We start from the raw sequence: 14936 nt of genomic DNA, 5'->3' as shown, positions 1-14936 counted from the left end.
TGAGGTTCGAGGTTCAAAGCCAGCTTAGGCTAGAAAGTCTATGAGAATCTTATTCCCAATAAAAACCATTAGAAAACCGGAAGTGGCTCTGAGACTCATGTGATAGAGCACTCGCCTTGAGCTGAAGAGCAGGGACAACACCCAAGCCCAGAGTTCAAGCCCCACGATAGACAAAAAAATGTTAAAAACAGGCATACATGCCGCGGACCGGGTTCTGTCGGGACGACGGAGGATACCTAGGGGAGGAATCTGGAATAGGATGGGGAGATGGCAAACAGACAACTCACACACATTAGGAGTGGATGCTGAGTGCTGAGTGCGATTTAATGCAGAGGATAACAAACTTTTATAACAGAAGTCTTCATAAGAAAGGGGCAAAAGGTTACACAATCTTGCTGAAAAGCTTCGTTCTTGGATGGTCACCAGCTGGTCGCCTGAAAGGGCAAAAGTTTACACAATCTTGCTGCAGGGCTTCATTCTTAGGTGGTCACCAGCTGGTCGCCTGAAAGGCACTTGTTTCCGTTTTATCTCTAAGAAATATAATGGGTTTCGACGTTTGTCACCATCTCACCATTACCTTATTTCTATAGAGGCCTTAATTATCCCATAAGATCTTTCCTGTTCCTTCTTTAATAGTAAGGTCACGGAGGCCTAGATCTAGCAAGTCTCTTAGTAAATGAGAGTACCAGGAAGTTCTTTCTCCTAAGTAGTTATCTCAGCAACTGCCATACATTCCTTCTGTTCTAGCCGCGCCTACAGCTTCTTGTAAATTTCTTACAATTCCTTCTGCTGGAGTGACTTTGTGAAACCTCCAATACTTTTATATTTACTTATAACTTGTCTACTAGCCTCCATAAGAGGGGTTTCAGGGTAGCACTTAACTCTGGTGAGTTAGTCATATTTTTAAGACACTCATCAGATATTGGAGTCATCAACACTCTTAAGAAAGAGCTTTGAATAAGGGAAACGTTGACAATGAGCAAGTACAAAGAGCAGTAGAAACAGTAAAAGATTAATAGGCACTCTTATGAGGAAAAGATAGGCAGAAACACATCTTTTCCAGGGGTTTTTGCCAGCCTTTTCCCAGGAGTAGGCCTCTTAGAAGCCCTATTCTCCGAGGTAGACTTCGGTGAAGTCCCAAAACTTGGAGATAGGATTCTGTAAAACCCCATTCTCTGAGGTAGACTTCGGTGAAGTCCCAATACTCAGAGATAGGTCTCGAGGCCCCTATCATGGTCTGATAGATGGTTTCCCATGCTAAGCAGACTCTACTGGGGTTGGCGTGGCATTTGCCCCTTTTTTTTTTTATTTTAATTTTCACCAGTCCTGACTCCGTGTATCAATTTTATACCAGCTGTACTTGTAAGCTCCAATTTTAAGACATACTCATACCATTTGCGACATACTTAAACTTTCTGAGGTTTGTCTTAAAGACAATCCTTACTTTTCAAATTTCCCCAATTCTCTTTCCAAGGCTTTCTTTACTTCCTTCTTTCTTTACAATTCCTTTCCCAAGACTTTCTTTACCACCCTCTTTCTTTACAATCTCTTGACCATCTTTGTGGCTGTAGTTTAAAACTGCCCAATTTTCCTATGGCTTGCAGAACCTTTATCTTAGAACAGCCTTAAGGCACCACCGTGATGCAGAAGCTTGCTAGATTTTAAGGCTAAGAGTATTACCACTATTGATAACACACTCAGGTTATTTCCATACCAGAGTCAAACTAGGCTGTGACCATAGAGTGGGTTTCCAGTCACTATGCACTGAAGTGCCTAAGGCAAGCAAGCCAGTGATATTCTTTTCCCCAATATCCACTGTGGGAATAGAGAGGATTTCTGTATATCACCCAAAAGAATGTCCCACAAGATCTTAGATTTAGCAGCTTTCAACCAGGAAGCAGATTCAGGTGATGGAATCAAGCAGGAGTATCTCCGGTTGACTGTCAGGCCGTCGTTGAACTTTACCCATTAGGGTATGCAGCAACAGCAGCAGCAGCAGCAACCGCAACAGCTGGGTCTCTCAGTGGCTCCAAGGGACTGTCACACCTCATGCTGGGCTGTAAATTCCTACACAGACTGGTTAAGGTTGCAAGTAATACATAGGCTTGGCAGGCCGTGACTCCGTTGGTTTCTAAGAACATTTAGACAATAGACCAGGACAATTTACCAAAATAACCTTTTTTACTAACCAGATTTTTTTTTTATAAATAGACACAGAAGGCTTAGTCTTGTAACCATCTCTGACAGATGCAGTATCCACACTTGCACACCTACAGCTGTTAACACTATTCTTTATGCCTTTAAAAAATTATTTTATCTATTTTGCCTCATTTTTTCAAAACTGACTCTGGACTCTTGATCTTAAAAGGGGATTGATGGGTGAAGGTCCATCTTCTGTAACTTCTTCAAGCTGACTTTAGGGGCGTTGATCTTACCTTGACAGGAGCCTATAACCTTAGCCTATTTTACAAAGAGGCTATCAGGGTTAGATGTCATTAAGAACAATATTTAACTTTTGACAACTGCACAGACCTTTTCTCCGGCTACAGTAGTGTAGCTTGTTTAGCACTCTGGTTTGTAAAAGCATCTTTTTAGATGGCTTAGGAATGTGATCTCTAATGATCCCAAATAATGCCTAAGACAGATATCAATAGAAACAGTCTCTCAGGTTTACAAACTTTTTCCTGGGCAGATGAATTTCATGTAACTAGTGTCAGCTCAATAGTTACTGCCAATTAGAGCTTTTGGCACATAAAGGGGTTAAGATTTAAGCTATGTCCCACATTTTATAACATTAGCTTTTTACTATCACAGAGGACTGGCAAGTTCCTGTCCCTTACAAGGTAGTCATGAACATTAGGCATGCTTATAAACTCTTCCCATGACCTCCCGGCTCTGACCAGTTTTGAAGGGCCACTCACAAATGACTCTAGGATCTGACATTTCTGCCATCCAAGCAGTGGCTTACTGCCTCTGGATGCTCCTCCATTGCTTTTGTCCCAGGAGTGTCTTCTCTACACTGGATAAATGCCTCATTGGCATTTCCCTTTAGCTGGTCGCTGGACTTGAACTCGGGGCCTGAGCACTGTCCCTCAGCTCTACAGCTTAAAGCTAGCACTCTGCCACTTTGAGTCCCAGACTCGGGGCTTGAATGCTGTCCCCTAACTCTTCAGTCCAGGGCTAGTGCTCTGCCACTGTGAGTCTCCAGCTTGGGGCTTGAGTACTGTCCCCTGACTCTTCAGTCCAGGGCTAGTACTCTGCTGCTGGCTGAATGGAGGTGACAGTCTCACAGGAACCTTTTTGCGCCCGGGCTGGCTTTGAACCAGTTTGCAGATCAGTGAGTCTTATAAAAGGCCATTTTACTCCAATTAAAAGCAACAAGGTGGTCAACATAGAAGTAGCTTTTAAGCATGCACTTACCTGACACTTATTAAGAGTCAAAGTTACATCTGACAAACTGTGAGAATCCTCTGTGCTTTGCTCTGGACTTTGCTGGAAACTGAAAGAAACTATAAGAGCAAACTAGAATAGCAATTATTTTGGTAATCCTAATTTTTTTTTTTTTTTTGCACATTGAGGCCAATGTCAAGAATGATTTTACATTTAAACTTTATATCCAAAAATCCATTCCCTATTTTTTTAAACCTCTTACTAATCACCTTTAATATTTTATACTTTAGTTTTTATTTGCATTTTGAAAAGATCCCTTGAAATCTTGAGGCCAAGTGTCACTCATTGTCTCTTGGCTGCTTGTTTTAAAACAGACACACATTAAGATTTTTAAACTCAAATGACAATTTTCCTTAATGCAAGAATTACAGTCACCTTTACTATACCACAAAGCTAGATTTAACATCTTTATAACTTTTAAAAACATCCTAATTGTAGAACATAATTGAAAGTAAGCCACATTATACAAATAATTTTTACCCTCTTTTTAAAGCCTTCCTAATTTTAATGTTAACACATCCAAGGGAAAGTTTTAGCAATACTAATCAGATCATCACATCATTCATTTTAACCATCATGTTTTCAGTGTCTATCTGCAGGGAAAAGAGACAGAACAACGATGGGCCACTTGGCCCCTCCTATGGAATGGCCACACACTCAATCTGACTCTTTAGGGTTAGATGAACTGCGTTTGTGCCAGCTTGCCTCACCATGCGTGGACCCCTCCCAGGGCCTGTCCCACTGCATGACCAGCTGAACTGCACTTCTGCTTGTTCACCCCTTACCCCTAAAAGTTTTCTGTTGGTTTCTAAGTTTTCCCCCTGTCTCTTCTCTTGGTTCTCGAATGAAATACAGTTTTTGACAGACAGAACAGGTAACTTCTTTGACAGTGTTAAATTAACTTTTACATTTAAATTTTTAATATTTATCCCAAATTTTAGCCAAGGGAATTAAATCCCGAACTGCCAATGCATTTTTGTTAAGCCAGGTAACTTGATTACAGTATAAACAGTCTTATGCATTTTAAAATATTAGTTTTTAAAATACCAGATTTTCTAATTTACAAGTTAAAGAACCTTTTAAAAAGCCATTTAAAACAATGTGAAGATTTTTAAAATTTTTTGGTAATGTCCAAACGTCATAACCTTTTGAATTTTTTAAATTTAAACTCACCCAATTGTTACAGCATGCTGACAATTTTTTATCTTTGAACACGTTCACAGACACACACAAAACACACAGATCTTAAAGCACGCAAAAATCAAAATCAGTTGTACGTACACTTTCTAAAGGTTTTAAACAAAAATTTAAGACAGTATTTCTTTTAAACTAGGTACCTTTGCTGGGCTTCATTTTCCCAGAGCTTGCTTATCTAGCAAGGCAATTCACTAATTAGTCTTTTGAATCTCTGTGCTGTTCTCATTCAGCAAGCTGAATCCAGAGTCGGCTGAGTGAGCCTGCCACACTCACCCAAAACTTTCCTACCTCAGAAAACATAAAATGAACACACACACACACTAAACAAGACAAACAAGTGGCCACAAAGACAAAATCAGGTCCCAGTGAATGGGGTGACATCTCACCACTTACCAGGGGACTCGAACCCCCTCTACTTATTCTAGAGAATTTTTCTTTTTAGATTCTTCTGAGATTTTCAATTATACTCAAATTATACCCCCTATCTTTTACCTCTTTGAAATGACTGAGCAGGAAGTTGAGAGGAGTAAACTTGCTTTGTCCTTGCCCCATCTCTGGGACAAGGAGTGTCCAAATTAATAAAACCGAGATAAGAAAGAAAAAGAAGTTAAAATTACACACACACACACACACACACACACACACACACACACACACACACACTGCTGCATACGGGGGTTGGTAATGTACGTGCACTTGGTCACGCTTTCTCTGGGGAGGTGGGCAATCTGGTCCGGGCACTCCTGGAATTCTAAAAGGGTGGAAGGGGCAATTAAGTGGGAAATGCGCACTCTTCCTCTGGTCTAGGGGATCAGTAAGCCCCTCATCCACCAGCCCCCGGGCTGCGTGCCTAAGATTCAAATTAGAGTTAACAGAAGACATATACGCACACTCAAGACAGACAGCAAGCGCATCAGACTGCTGGTCAGACAGTCTGTCCAGAAGGGCTTCCAACCAGAGAGAATAGGCTAATCAGGGGGACTCGAACCCCCTCTACCCGATCTCAAGGACAGCCCCACCCAGGGGTCCAGGGGACGTCTCCCACTGGCCCCACTGGCAGTCTTATAGCGCGTCCGCCAAGACTCTCCGCCAGCCCCAAGACCACACCTGCAGGCTTTCAATATTCCTGAAATATGAAAATTGTATCAAATGATCTAACTGTTTCTTATTCTCTTGGGGAGGGGCTGGTTGCCCCTCTGTCCGTTTTTTGTTTCCTCTTGAAGAGGAGTTCCCTTTATGGAACTTAGATTTACATTCACTTTTTCAGTGGTTCCCTTTTTCCGTTTTTTTTTTGTTTGTTTGTTTGTTTCCTCTCGAAGGAGGAGTTCCGTCTTTATGGAACTTAGATTTACATTCACTTTTCCAATGGTTTCCTTTTTCCATTTTTTGTTTCCTCTCGAAGGAGGAGTTCCGTCTTTATGGAACTTAGATTTACATTCACTTTTTCAATGGTTTCCTTTTTCCTGCGGGAACCAAGGATTAGTTTGTTCTCCCACTGCTGCTGTGGAGTATATGTTTTAAAATAGAGACAAACTATCCTTATTCTTAGAAGATGAACTCCCCATGATTTACTCGTTATCTTTCTCAGCCACAACTGAGGGGCCTGCAGCACCCCAACGAGCTTCTGACTACTATTCCAGGTGAAAGGAAAAGAGAGAGATGCTTACCTCCCAAGGTTCCTTGACTGAAGAAACTGCTTCGTGCCCCGCTTTGAGCCCCACGTTGGGCGCCACCTGCCGCGGACCAGGTTCTGTCAGGACGACAGAGGATACCTAGGGGAGGAACCTGGAATAGGATGGGGAGATGGCAAACAGACAACTCACACACATTAGGAGTGGATGCTGAGTGCTGAGTGCGATTTAATGCAGAGGATAACAAACTTTTATAACAGAAGTCTTCATAAGAAAGGGGCAAAAGGTTACACAATCTTGCTGAAAAGCTTCGTTCTTGGATGGTCACCAGCTGGTCGCCTGAAAGGGCAAAAGTTTACACAATCTTGCTGCAGGGCTTCATTCTTAGGTGGTCACCAGCTGGTCGCCTGAAAGGCACTTGTTTCCGTTTTATCTCTAAGAAATATAATGGGTTTCGACGTTTGTCACCATCTCACCATTACCTTATTTCTATAGAGGCCTTAATTATCCCATAAGATCTTTCCTGTTCCTTCTTTAATAGTAAGGTCACGGAGGCCTAGATCTAGCAAGTCTCTTAGTAAATGAGAGTACCAGGAAGTTCTTTCTCCTAAGTAGTTATCTCAGCAACTGCCATACATTCCTTCTGTTCTAGCTGCGCCTACAGCTTCTTGTAATTTTCTTACAATTCCTTCTGCTGGAGTGACTTTGTGAAACCTCCAATACTTTTATATTTACTTATAACTTGTCTACTAGCCTCCATAAGAGGGGTTTCAGGGTAGCACTTAACTCTGGTGAGTTAGTCATATTTTTAAGACACTCATCAGATATTGGAGTCATCAACACTCTTAAGAAAGAGCTTTGAATAAGGGAAACGTTGACAATGAGCAAGTACAAAGAGCAGTAGAAACAGTAAAAGATTAATAGGCACTCTTATGAGGAAAAGATAGGCAGAAACACATCTTTTCCAGGGGTTTTTGCCAGCCTTTTCCCAGGAGTAGGCCTCTTAGAAGCCCTATTCTCCGAGGTAGACTTCGGTGAAGTCCCAAAACTTGGAGATAGGATTCTGTAAAACCCCATTCTCTGAGGTAGACTTCGGTGAAGTCCCAAAACTCAGAGATAGGTCTCGAGGCCCCCATCATGGTCTGATAGATGGTTTCCCATGCTAAGCAGACTCTACTGGGGTCGGCGTGGCACATACACAATCTTTTTATAACATCACAATGACAATATGATCTCATAATGCTCTCTTGTCCTTGTAGTTTTGTCATGTCAAAAGTAGTTGATGCTGTCATAATGAAAATGTTATGTCACTCTGGTGATGTCACAAAAGGTTCATGATGTTAAATTGGCATGTCTGATATCAATTGTCAGTTCATAATGAAGGTATAGTTCCACAAAGGGACTGTTTTGTCACAAAGGGCATGTGTTTTTTCAAAGGTGATAAGAGGTCCTAATAGGTTTGCGATGTCACAATGTGATAGTGATGTCAAATGGCAATGAAAGCTCACAATGGTTTTGTGATGACACATTGGTGATGATATCAAATAGTTTTGTGAAGTCACATCTCATAATCACATGTCCTGTTTCACATGTCCAATGAGGATATGAGTTCACAGAAGAAGACACGTATAAATGGCCATGAATTTTCTAAAATGCTATGAAGACATACTAGGTTTGTGAAAACACAATGGGATAGTGATATCATGATGACAATGTGATGTTGCGATATGTTGACTTAATAATTTTTTGATATCATAATTTGTAATGCCACACTGATGAGTTCACAAGAAGTGTGTGATGTCACAATGGGTTGGTGATATCAAAATGACACATGTAATTTCAATTTTCATTAACTCACAATAAGTACATGAGCTCACAAAGGGACTCTGATGTCTCCTAAGGCATGTATTTTCACAAAAGTGATGAAGTCCTAACAGGTGTGTGTTGTCAGAATGTGACAAAATGCTAACATCTATCAGTGTGATGTCACCATGATCTAGATGTCACACTGGATTCGAGTATCACATTTCATACCTGGATTGGGCTTGAGAGGATTGGAATTTCACAGTGGGTTAGTATTATCACTATGGAAATGTGGGGTCACAAAGGGATTGTGCTGTCACAATGGCTATTAGATCACAATGTGTTTCTAGTATAATAGGTTTGTGCTGTCACAATTGGTTGGAAATGTCACAATGGCATGCCAGATCTCAAATGTCATTAATTCACAATGAAGATATGAGTTCACAAAGGGACTGTGTTGTCTCTAAAGTCATGTGTTTCACAAATATGATGAAGTCCTAACAGATTTGTGAGTTCATATTGTGCCACTATGATCTTGATATCTATCAATGTGATGTCACAATGTTCATGATGTCACAATGTTCATGATGTCAGAGTCAATTTCTGATATCATATGTCATACCTGAATTATTATGTTTCAAAACAGATTATAAGCTTACTAAAAGCCAAAATATCCTAATGGCAGCATTTCACACAAGTTATGACTAAGTTATGACCTCCTCATCAGTATGGCATCACGAATTGTGACATCAGAACATTATTATAACATGATGTTGAGACATCACATTGTCATTGTGAAATCACTGTCCCGTTTGGTTTTCACATAGTATGACCTCACACTATGAAGCTTCTTCTATCAAATGGTATCCTCATATTGAATTATGAGTAATTGAAATTGGATCATTCTGATATTACAAACAAACTGTGACATCACAAAGCCATTGTGACCTCATCACCACGGTGACATCAGAACCCAAAAGGACATCTCAGTCCATTGTGACATTATGGATCACATTGTGCCATTCCAAAACTATTATGACTTATAACCACCTTTGAAAACAAACATGGCCTCTGTGACATCACAGAACCATTTTGTATCCATAACTTCATGGGGAACAAATGACAACTGACATCAGACATACCAAGGAAACATAACAAATCCTTTCTGACATCATAATTGTGACATCATGTTGCCATTATGACACCATCAGCTCATTTTGACATGTAAAACTACAATGACATCATAGCATTACCACATCACATTGTTATTCTGATGTCATAGACACGTTGTGTTTGCCTATTATGTTATTGATTCTATTTTTAATGTGGCATGTCGGTTATCAGAAACACATTGTGTGTTCATGACCATTTTGATATCATGATGTCTTAGTTCCATCACATTGCCATTGTGATGTCACATTGCCAAATTAATGTCACAAAGGGATTTTGATGTGACAACGGTTGTGAAATCAGAATGAGTTTCTGATATCAACTCACATGCCACATTTCAAATTAGGCATTCATAATGTGACTATGATATCACAATGACATAATGGCAAATGTTATAATGTCATTGCCATTTTGTGATGTCACCATAAGCTAAAGATGTCATAACAACAATGTGATGTTACACCAGTTATGACGTCACACAGGGTTTATAATGTTACAGTGGTTATGAGGTCACAATGTGTTACTGATATCAACTGACATGCCACATTTTAAATAGAATGAAATCACAGGATATACATTCACAATGTGTCTAAGACAGCAAAATGGCAATGTGATGTCATAATGCTATGAGGTCACTGTAACTTGTTGATGTCACAATGTGCTGATGGTGTCATAATGATTGAGATCACACTGGTGATGATGGCACAAATGGTTTGTGATGTCACAATGGTATGTCAGATCTTAATTGCTATTAGTTTACAATGAGGACATGAGAATGAAGTCACCATGACATATACAAATGAACTGTGATGACACAAACGCCATGTTTTTTGTCAAAAGTGCTAAAGTTCCTAACAGGTTTTGGTTGTCAAAACGTTAATGATATAAAAATGGGTTAATGATGTCAAAACTAGTTTGTAATATCACATATTATTTCAAATTTCAATTGCTACAAGTTCACAATGATACAAGTTCACAGAAGGAGCTTGATGTCCCAAAGGCCATGCATTTTCTAAGATGTGATTAGGACATAATAGGTTTGTGAAAGCATGATGTTACAGTAATATCACAATTGCAATATGATGTCAAATTACAATTAATTGTTGATGCTATAATAGTGATGAGTTCAAAATTGTTTTGTGATATCGCAGTAGATTGATGATGTGACAATGGCATTCCAGACCTCAATTGTCACTAACTCACAATGAGTATATAAATTTAGAATGGGTTTGTGAGGATTCCAAAGCATTTGTTGGCACAAATGTAATGAAGTCAAAACAGATTTGTGATGTGACAATATGACACAATGGTCATTAAATCTAGCAGTGTGATGTCACTATGCTCATGATGTCAAAGTATATTTCTAATATTTCATGTCATTCCTGAAATAATTTGAGGTCGAAAATAGATTGAGCTATCAATGTGCCTAACACAGTGGCAACATGTCACAAAACTTTTGAGGACAAGATATGTTTGAGTTGTCACAGTTGTTTAGAGATATCACAATTTCAATGTTACATCACAAAGGGATTGTGATGTCACAATGGTTATGAAGTCAAAATGTGTTTTTGATATGAATCCACATGCCACATTTGAAATGTAATGAAATCACCTAATAGGCATTCATAATGTATATATGATGTCACAATGACAAAGTGATGTCATAGTGGTATGATGTCATTACAGATTTGTGATGTCACAATGAGCTGATTTTGTCACAATGACAATGTTATGTCACACCTATGATTATATTGTAAATACTTTGTGATATTCCTCTGGCATATCTGATCTCAATTGACATTTCACAATGAGGATATGGGTCCACAAAGGGACTGTCATGTCACAAAGGCCATGTGTTTTTTCAAAGGTGCTAAAGATGTCATAATGGGTTTGGGAGGTCTCAACTTGATTGTAATGTCACAACAGCAATGTGATATGATAATGGCTTTATGATGTCACCTTGGTGATGAGGTAACAATGGACAGGACCAGTTTGTAATGTCACAACAGGTTACTATCACAATGGCACTGTGATGTGAAAAAGGGATTTTCTCATCACAATGGTTTTGAGGTCACAATGGATTTCTTTAATCCACCAATATTGCTCACTTGAAATAGAATGAAATCACAGAATAGGCATTCACAATATGTCTATAATGTCACTATGACATATGATGTCATAATACTATGATATGTAAGTTTAGTGATGTTAAAATGGCATGTCTTATCTTACTAGTCATTAGATTACCATGAGGATCCCAAAGGTTGCTATTGTGCTGAGTCCATTACACAGGATTCTTTGTGCTATTTTTTAAAATCGTTCTGAGTCCTTGCAAGGTTGGTATCCCCAAAAATCACACACACACACACACACACACACACACACACACACACACACACACACACACACACACACACACAAACATACAGAGACACCGTGCACCAGCTTGGTGTGGGGTGGATGGAGAAGATTCCTCCGTTGGGCTAAGTGGAGATTCGATCACCCCCCCCCCGGGCAGCTGCTGGGGTTAGGGGGAAGCCCTGACCTGAGGTGAGACTACTTCTGCCATGGCCTGGTAGACTTAGGGGAGAGTCAGGACAGCACAAAGCCAGGGATGGAGGCGTGGCTGAGGGAGGGAGGAGGCGTGACCCAGGGGAGGACAGGGCGTGGCTGAGGGGGCACATATCTACTGCAGCCAGGGGCACACATGGACTGCAGCACTTGTGCAACAGGGGCAGGGCAGCCCTGGAGAGAAGTGGGGGCAGAGAGAGCAGAGAGAAGAGCAGGCACATACACCAGGGATGGCGGCCTCAAAACCTCTGCTGCTGTGGGAGCATTGGTCTGGGCCAGGAGTACAGAGCACAGAAAGCCAGCACATCAGGCACATCCCTCACACCATTGCTGCACGCTGCACACAGACCACAGTCTACAGATTCTCCCAGCAGCACAAGTAAGTGGCCGATCGCAGGTCAGTACCTTGCTACCTCCCCCTACCACTCCCACTCCCCCCCTGCAAACCCTCTTGTGTCAGAACCATGCCTCCCCAGCACCAGGCAGGCCAGCCCTGACTCTGCCACAAATGCGCCCCAGGAGTGGGGGGTTGGGGAGTGGATGTTGACTCTGGGAACTCACCCCCATCCCTAGTGGCCAGTATCCATGGAAATGGGGAGATGCAAGAATGGGTGAGAAGGGGTGACCACTGAGCACCTGGCTGGAGCAGTGGGAGCTACACAGTCCCACATCTGCACCCTTCTTCTCCCTGGTGGGAACCTGGTGGCTTTAGTCAGAGGTGGGGAACATCACCTCTGCACCTGCCTTATTGGGTCTTTTCCTTTTTTTCTGGGAGTGGGGGATGTTGGATGCAGCAGATAGGCCTTCCTTGCTATGTGAGCCCTTGTCCTCTGTGCTCAGTCACCCTTTCATCTGAGGAGGGTCCCAGAAAAGCCCACTAGGGAGGTGAGGGCACTGGGGGTCAGATACTAGGTGAATATATGGGAGGAACACACGCCCTCAGACACACATATACCCGGCCTATCCCCCCACCCCAGCTGTCAACAGTACTCACAGGGTGATCACATTTCCCAGTTCTGACAGTGTCTGCCAGTGTTCCCTGTCCATCTGGTCTCCTTGTCCTCCCCAAGAATCTGCCCAGTTGCCCAGAAGTATCTAGGCTGGAAGTAGGAGTCTGTGCATGTATGTAGCCTTTAGGACCCCATCCATTTCCTCAACACCGCCCCCACCCTGGGTCAGAAACCCCCCTTGGCACCCCATGACCCATGCTTGTTTCAGTCCTGCTCTGAGGACCCACCTGTCTGGGGATTCCTTCACCCACCATCCTGGCGTAGGGTTTTGGTGAATGAGAAGTTAAGGCTGGCTGTTCCCAAGGGGAAGGGTCTGTCCCTGGAGAAGGGGAGAGGCGGGTTTGTGCTGTGTCATTAGAGTGGTGCTCCCCTTGTGTGGGAGCCCTTGGTTCTGACAAGGGAATGGAGAATGGGAAGCCACGTGCTCCGAGGAGGAATCAACAAACTTAGGAGAGGTACTACTCTGAGTCTGTGTGTGTGTGTGTGTGTGTGTGTGTGTGTGTGTGTGTGTGTGTGTGAGAGAGAGAGAGAGAGAGAGAGAGAGAGAGAGAGAGAGAGAGAGAGAGAGAGAGAGAGAGAGAGAGAGAGAGAGAGAGAGAATCTTTCTCCTTGTACAGCCTGACTGTCCTCAGGTGAGTGATCAGTTGGCAAATTGCAGGTGCTGCATGGAAGTGTCATCTGTCACCATTCTGGAGGTGTGTGTGTGTATGTGTGTGTGTGTGTGTGTGTGTGTGTGTGTGTATGTGTGTGTGTGTGTGTGTGTGTGTGTGTGTGTGTGTGTGTGTGTGTTGGGAGAGCAGGGAGATGAGAACAATGAAAATATATTTAAGTCACCATGTCTAAAAACAGCAAAAACATTTTATTTCTCTGTATGTGTGTGTATTTGTTGTTGTTGTTCTTCATCAATACCAAGTACAAGCCAAACCACAATTTTTGTTTTCTCCTTCACAGTTTCATGGCTCCTTTATGGAAGATTTAAGTAGACATTACTTTCTTCCTCTTTCCACCTCTCTCTTCCCCCTTTCTTTTAGCCCACAGGAGCTGCTGGGCCAGAGTGGGCCTCCTCTAGAAGAACTTTGCGAACCCTGGACTGGAGTGGATGCCTGTCCTTCTATCCCCAGCCAGAAGTTTCATGAGGTGAATGAGATCACAGCCACATTCTCCAAGCCAGATACTCTGCTCTTGTGTGTTTAGTTGGAGGGAATTCAAGGGTTTGGAATGTTTGCCCAACATAATTAGGGAACGAGATGAGGGAAATGATAAGGCAGGGGCTGTGAAGCTATGAGGTTTTGGGGACTGGCGTATGGTGTGACATGGCAGATGGTTCACCATGACAGTGGATGAGAAGGGAACCATATCTAGGGCATTAACTGTCTCTGTGGGCATTCTGGCACAGGGTTGCGGGCCCCCCCGATGGTCAGGACACCCTCCTGGGGCAGTGCTCAGTGTCAATCCTCCCTGGAGTCCTGCAGAATCCAGTCTGTGTCCCGCCTGGGCTGTTTCCAGCTGGGCAGTGGTAGTCAAGTCCATTTCCCTTGCTAGAGCCCGCTTAGTATCAGGAGGTAGCAGTTAGCTAGGGCTGGCTGAATGCCAGTTTCTGTAACCTGTTATAGGCAGTCTGGAAGGAAAAGGGGACCACTGATTTTGGAACCCTTTAAGTTTGATTGGGACAAATTAAATACCACATTTTCCAGGTTTTTTTTTTTAGTTAAGCTGGCAATTTCCACTAATACCTGGGATAATGGATCAAATTAGATGGATGATTTCAGCCATCAAACAATGATGTTCAAAGTGGCACACGCAGAGTTCCCAAGCCAGATAGTCTCCTGCTTTGAACGTTGTGCCTTGACTGCCTTTCTCTGGCAGCTGTGGCATCTCTCTAGGGTGATGACCCCAATTGAGGACATTGTGGGGAGCAGACATTGTGACCTCACCATCCCCAGCCTGCCAGCAATGAGTAGAGATGATTCCCAGCACCTGTACTGGACTCTGGGAGATTCAGAGAACCCAGGCTACCTCAAGAATCCTTCATCTACAACATGAAATTTAGGGGCCACATGTGGTGGACAATCCTGCCTGGCCCCACGGGGAGGAGAGGAGTCCC

General features: G+C 42.4%; 1 pseudogene; it reads right to left on the bottom strand.

Moving 5' to 3' along the window:
* LOC138818438 (MTRF1L release factor glutamine methyltransferase-like) overlaps positions 1–14936 on the bottom strand; it is a 411837-nt pseudogene that overhangs the window by 199204 nt on the left and 197697 nt on the right.

Source organism: Dipodomys merriami, unplaced genomic scaffold (genome assembly GCF_024711535.1).
Source record: "Dipodomys merriami isolate MVZ:Mamm:240054 unplaced genomic scaffold, mDipMer1.0.p SCAF_76, whole genome shotgun sequence".
Classification (NCBI taxonomy): Eukaryota; Metazoa; Chordata; class Mammalia; order Rodentia; family Heteromyidae; genus Dipodomys; species Dipodomys merriami.
This window is presented reverse-complemented; position numbering and strand designations above follow the sequence as displayed.